The following is a 6000-nucleotide window of genomic DNA, read 5'->3' as shown; positions in this document are numbered from 1 at the left end:
CAAAGGCTTACTGTTCCACTTAAAGGGATCAGTCTGAGGGAAGAAGAGAAGTTAACCTTTAGTGCCCCCTTGAAAGCTTTAAAATAATTCTTTTGTGTTTTAAACACCTAAGAAAAATGTACATACATCTGGTGGACTTGTGTATCTTTAACACTTATCATGTACCTACATACAAGGAAAACATGATACTCTTTACTGTTAGCAAACACTCCACCACTGGGCGTTGCTGTGTGTTTAAGTACCTAATAGGACCCACTAGAGTTCAGTAAGAAATGCAACTTGAACAGCCCCTAAGATAAAATTTTCTAGGAAGTATAAAAACTAAAGAATGCCTGGAACTACGCAGACATAGATCAAGTCTCCTGCATGTCATTTAGACAGACAGCCAAAATGCTGACATGGCCTGTCCAGCCAGAGCCTTCACTTAAGGGTTCTCCAGTGTTGACAATTTCAGCTGCCCTAGCAGCCTCTCTAAGCACTAAGAAGTGTAGCCATCTAAATCCTTACAACTTACTTATTCTAAGGGAAGAATCTCTTTAGAGATTACATTACACCAGCAAGAGAATATTAATAGTCCATATGGCTTTATTTCCAACAAAATCCCAGAGTTTTTGCTTGCTCTTTGAGGTTAAAATCAAAGATTTTTCACTCAGGATTAGCCTAGATGTAGAACAGCGACTGTATAATAAAGTTGAGTTCAAAAAGTGTATGAGTTCAGTTATGGTCTGGAAAATTAGCTGCCATTTTGTGATGAAGTGTTTGGTTTTTCCTTGTAGAAACAGTGTCATTGCGCATCAACTTAGAAAATGTGAATTTATTAAAAATATGTGATGGATTGTGCAGCATGCTTACATTTGAAAATGGAGATTGTGCCTTTAAATACTTAATCAAAGGACTCCTGACATTCAAGTACCAGTTTGGGCATATTACTGGAGATCCAGGTTGAAAGGTATTGAAAAAAAAGCTCTGTATCTTTGTATATTCAGTTGTCAACATGGAGAAGCCACCTTTTAAAAAAGATCAGTTCTGTAAAGCATAATGCCTACTACACAGACATCGTTATTCTACTTAAAAGTCTTTTTTAAAAATTCCAAATACTTGTGGTAGTAGAAAGCAATAAATATTCTAAAATGAGGGATATTGGTCCTTTTGTGACTGAGCTATATGATAAACTAAGGAAAACTACAGAATTTTGTCTATTAACTCTTTAAGGTACATGATATAGCAAATAATCATTTAAACAACCTCATAGAAAGTTGAGAGGATGAATCAAATTGTTTAAAAATTTTTAAGGAGCCAAATTTAAATTCTCGATACCCTATGAGATTTTTTGTAACTATTTTAGATTCTTATCTGAAGAATGCATAGATTAGTAAAACCATTAAATACAGTCGGTATCTGGTGGCCTTTCTGTGTGGAGGAGCTCGTTTGTCCAAGGTATGATCTACCAGTGAGATCAGTGCCAGGTCACAGCAAAAGCTAATCATTCTTAGTTTAATCCTGACCAGCTAGTCATCCTCCAGGCATCAGCTACCTGATTTTAAAGAGACCATATTAGAAATGAAAAGCAGCAGTCTCTATCATACGTTAAATTCAAAGGCATAGCTGCTTGTGGAGACCCTATTATGTTTTATTTGCCTATCTGAGAGAGAGATCTGCCTACCTGTCTTCAGGAAAAAGCAATGCTTTATGTAGCTTCAATTAGTCCTGCATCAGGTTATTCTAATGCTTCCTACTGCAAAAACCAAGCACATAAGTGTCCAATCCTAAAAGTCACTAGAATATTGATATAAGGAATTCTGTAAGTGTCAGCAGTATCTCAGTATTCAAACCTCTGTTTAGGGTCCTGCATGTATTATCAAATTGGCCTCCAAACAGCAAGTGATAGAAAATTCAGGTGTTTTATTGGATTTCAGAATTCAGATTCAGAATTAAGTACTCTTGGGATAAAGGAAATTAACGAGCTTTTGACATGTCAAGAACTTGTTGAGATTGTCAAAGGCTTCAGTAGGAAACTCTAACAAATAGATCCGGAAGTCCTAAGTGAGAAAGAAAACAGGCATGTCTAGTGAAATCTGTCCAGTGTACATAACACTGCACAAAGAGCATATTTTATTCAGACCATTTGCATTCAGATGTACCCTAAAGACAACTACGCTATAATGGCTTGCCTCCTACTTCCTGGCCTCTAGCCCTACCCATTGCCCAGGTGGCCGTTACGTTTTTAGTCTTTCCTTTGTGGGTGAGGGAAGAAGGGGACATCAGGTGCCATTACTATTTGAAAACTAGCTCTGCAGGAAGGGTTAAATCAAATCCTTTACACGGTGACATTCCTACAGCTCCTTAGAGCAACTGCATTTCAAAATAGGCCGAAGCTGAAGTCATAGGAATGAGACATTAATTGTAGGTTTTCAGGAAAGCTTCGGAGACACGGCAGGTACAGTCTCCCTACAGCCTTTGAAAATACAACATGTAGGTCCTTCTCAGATTGTGCTGAAACTCCAAATCCTTGTTAAAGGTTTTCCTGGAATCCTACAGTCTGGTTTGATCAGTTTATTATTAAGTAAGTACAGAATGACAGAGAAGGGTACACAGGGAGGATTTGTATCACATGAAGGAAAATAATTATTTCCTTAATGAGAAACTTAATTCTAGGGTACTTACAATAGCTGCCTTATTGGGGGAAGGGAGGCATAGATTTGCAAATGGTGGGTTTTTTGGGTTTTTTGGAGTATTTGAAAAGATACATCAAGCAATAATACACTAGATGTGCAATAATCTTGTCGAGTAGTATGTGCTGGTTTTGGAAAGGTGAAAAGAAAGTTGTTCCATCAGGCTGCTTTTATCAAGCTAAGCATGGGCATGCCTTTCCAGAGGGTATATTTGATCCTACGGTTAATTTTAACATTGGGCTGCAAGCTTAACCTCATCAGGAGTGGAATTAGATTTTACAAAGCTCCCCGTATCCAAACTACAGCATGCTTACCACTTTCTCCCTGCGTTTTCCACACCTCAGCCCCCTAGGACCAGCTACTGGCAAGGCATTTTGTCCATTTTCATTGATCTGGCCACATAAGGAACATCCTGTTTCTTTAAATCTTCAATGCTTAAATTGCCATGTAGAAATCAACTCCCTATCAATTTTCTACATTTAATCCTTGGCTTCTTGTCATATTTTCATTTTTCTGCACTGGTTCCCATGGCAACAAGTCTGTTGGCAGAGAAAGTATGACTCTGCTTTTAGTCTTCTGCACAAGACAAAATCCTTCTGGTGATCCTCAGGCAAGGATCATATAAAAAGTCAGGAATTGACTACAGTTCCCTCGGCTAATGCCTCTAATCCTTTACTCTCTGGCATGCATTTTCCACCTTATTCCCAAACCAGGCTTGAGGAAAAAAGCATTCAAGGGCCCTGCCCACTATCTCTTTACTGATACAAGTATTCGAAGGCCCTCCTATCCAATCACAGTTGCAAAGACTGAATATTTTGGTTCAGATGGCTTTCCCTTCTCCCTAAGTGTCAGCGACTTAACTGACATAAATGCATAATTAATGACAAGGACCACTGGGAGCAGCATCGAGAAGCAACTTTCAGTCACTTTTCTATAAACTTTCCTCAGTTAGCATCTGAGGTGTAGCCCAGGGAATAAGTATGTCCTGAATTGAGCCTTAAATCAGTGTCTAATAAGGCAAGGGAACACTCAAGCAGATTTTCCCCTAATGAGTAGTTAAGTGGCACAGGAGGAGAGGCCAAGGAGTCATCCCAGAGTTCTAAGCTCGTGAAGAGGAAGAGCGAACAACGATGTAGGTAAGGAAAGAGGACATTGTAACTGGTGGCTGCAAATGAGCAAGGGAGCTTCGTTCAGTTGGGATAATTCAGGGTTCAGGTAGGAAAAACGTATGAAGCCTCCTGAAAAATAAGGAAATGGAGCAAGGAGAAAGAAAGGGTTTTTAAGAGTTAACAGTCAGTAGAAAGGGAGCCTGCAAATGAGAGAATAGCTTCATGCAGACTTTGGCCCAACTCTGTCTACAAATATTTTTGCAAATAATGTTTCTCTTAACAAAGTGATATATTTTGTTTTGAACTTTGGAATTCCATTGTGGCTTGGCACTAAATTACAGGCCTAGCAATCCTAAACCTCCTATGTCCTCAATATCTAGAAACAAGAAGGAACTGTTTGTCAGAAATTAAACAGGACTTATTTGAATGTGCTTTAAAAAAAAATCAATGAATCCAGGGGAATGAAAATACATGTTAGAAATAAAAATGTGGTTATCTCAGCTATAGTTAAGAAAATTATCAAATGTAAATGATCCCTTTTTTGCTGGATCTTATAAAATATGTGATACTTAAGTACATTGAAGTTTTAAAGTTAGCTGCTTATATTGTACAAAGATATTTTTGGCTCTTTAAAGGTTATTTTCCTATATTAAGAAAAGCTTTCTTATATTAAAAACTTTTATTGTGACTCAGGTTTTGTGTCTATGTATAGGCACACATAAATAGGAGGTGTTTTTCTTTGCACATTTGTTTTGCACAGCTAAAATAATGAGGTTAAATAATGCCCAGGTATGCAGGCCAATTGACCTTTTTAATAGCTTAAACGAAAGCATTTGACAAATGGACAAAAGAAATCACATTGTATTTCTTTGTATCTCTCCGTTCCTCTTACCCTTCCCCAACCCTCTGCTGAAGAATATGTCTTATTTAGTCAGGAAATCTTATGTAATACTTTTGGGAAGTCCATAGGAAAAGCGAGATGAAACTCTCAGGCAGACAACATAAAGCAGCTCCCATATCTGCTAGAAAGGTCATTAATTTTCAGAATATATTGTTGAAATAATTTTTGTTTTCAATACTTGTAGTGTTTCCACTCAGAGGACTCTTATTTGTCTTGAATGTGGAAAAGGCATCTGGTTCAGGTCAGTAAGGACTGTTGTATGTTAAGTTTCACTCTAGAAAATTTGGTTTTAGCTTTGATGACACCTAGCGTCAGTGGAATGCAATGAATGCTTAATACTTCGGCTTTATAATGTTTGGGCATTTCTCTTTAACATCCTCAAATACACTTTCATCCTTGAAAACACAAGCCTATTTTCTGTTTGAAATGAAGAGAAAGGTAATTGACAGACAAACAGCTAGTTTTTGTTTGAAGAGCCAATCAAGTTTTTCTTTGTACTCAGTAGGGACTAAAGGAAGCTTAAGGATAATGACATTGTCTTCATATGAAGAAGCAATTTTTTACTAGTGGAAAATTAGAAATAAATCTACCAAATTCTGTCTGTAAATTTTAAAGACCACCAGAAAAGACCTTGAAAAAAGTGAAACTACTGCAAGATTACTGTCGGTTATTGAAAGTAATATAGTTTTATTTTTTCCACTTTATAACCGCCCAAGGGCTCCCCCAACCAGCTATATATAAGAAAACCATAACATGAACTAGGCTCTTTCTATTCAAAAAAAATATTAAACTAACATAAGCAATTCTGAAGGAAGACAGTGGTAGGTTTTCAGATGGTTTGTTAAGAATTATATGTAAAAGGATACTAGATATTATGTTTTGGATGTTTTTTAAAAAGTATCTATGAAAATTATTTTTTCCTAAACTATTTGATAATTGATTACTTTTGACATCAGTTATTTTGGGGCATAATCCTCTTACTACTCTGTAAAGAAGTTCTAATTCTACCTATATGAATTTGTATTTTCCCATATGCCAAACACACACACATAAATTTTCTTTTTCTCATTTCGGTTCATATAATTCAGTTAGTGAAATATTTCACTCTTCTGTAAGTTTAAGAAAAATTCCTAAGCAGTGATACAACTTTGGGTCACTATTTTAGTAAAATGAAGACAGTCTCTAGACTTTTTTTTTTTTTTAATGATATCTGACTTCACTACCATATGTGCAGCACAACAGTGACATCTTAAGGCCAAGTAACCAGAGCTCCTTTAGCCAGAGAAAGAACTTGAATTGGGATCTGATTTCAAAGAAA

Source organism: Nomascus leucogenys, chromosome 12 (genome assembly GCF_006542625.1).
Source record: "Nomascus leucogenys isolate Asia chromosome 12, Asia_NLE_v1, whole genome shotgun sequence".
Classification (NCBI taxonomy): domain Eukaryota; kingdom Metazoa; phylum Chordata; class Mammalia; order Primates; family Hylobatidae; genus Nomascus; species Nomascus leucogenys.
The sequence above is the reverse complement of the archived record's forward strand: the minus strand, read 5'-3'. Positions refer to the sequence as shown.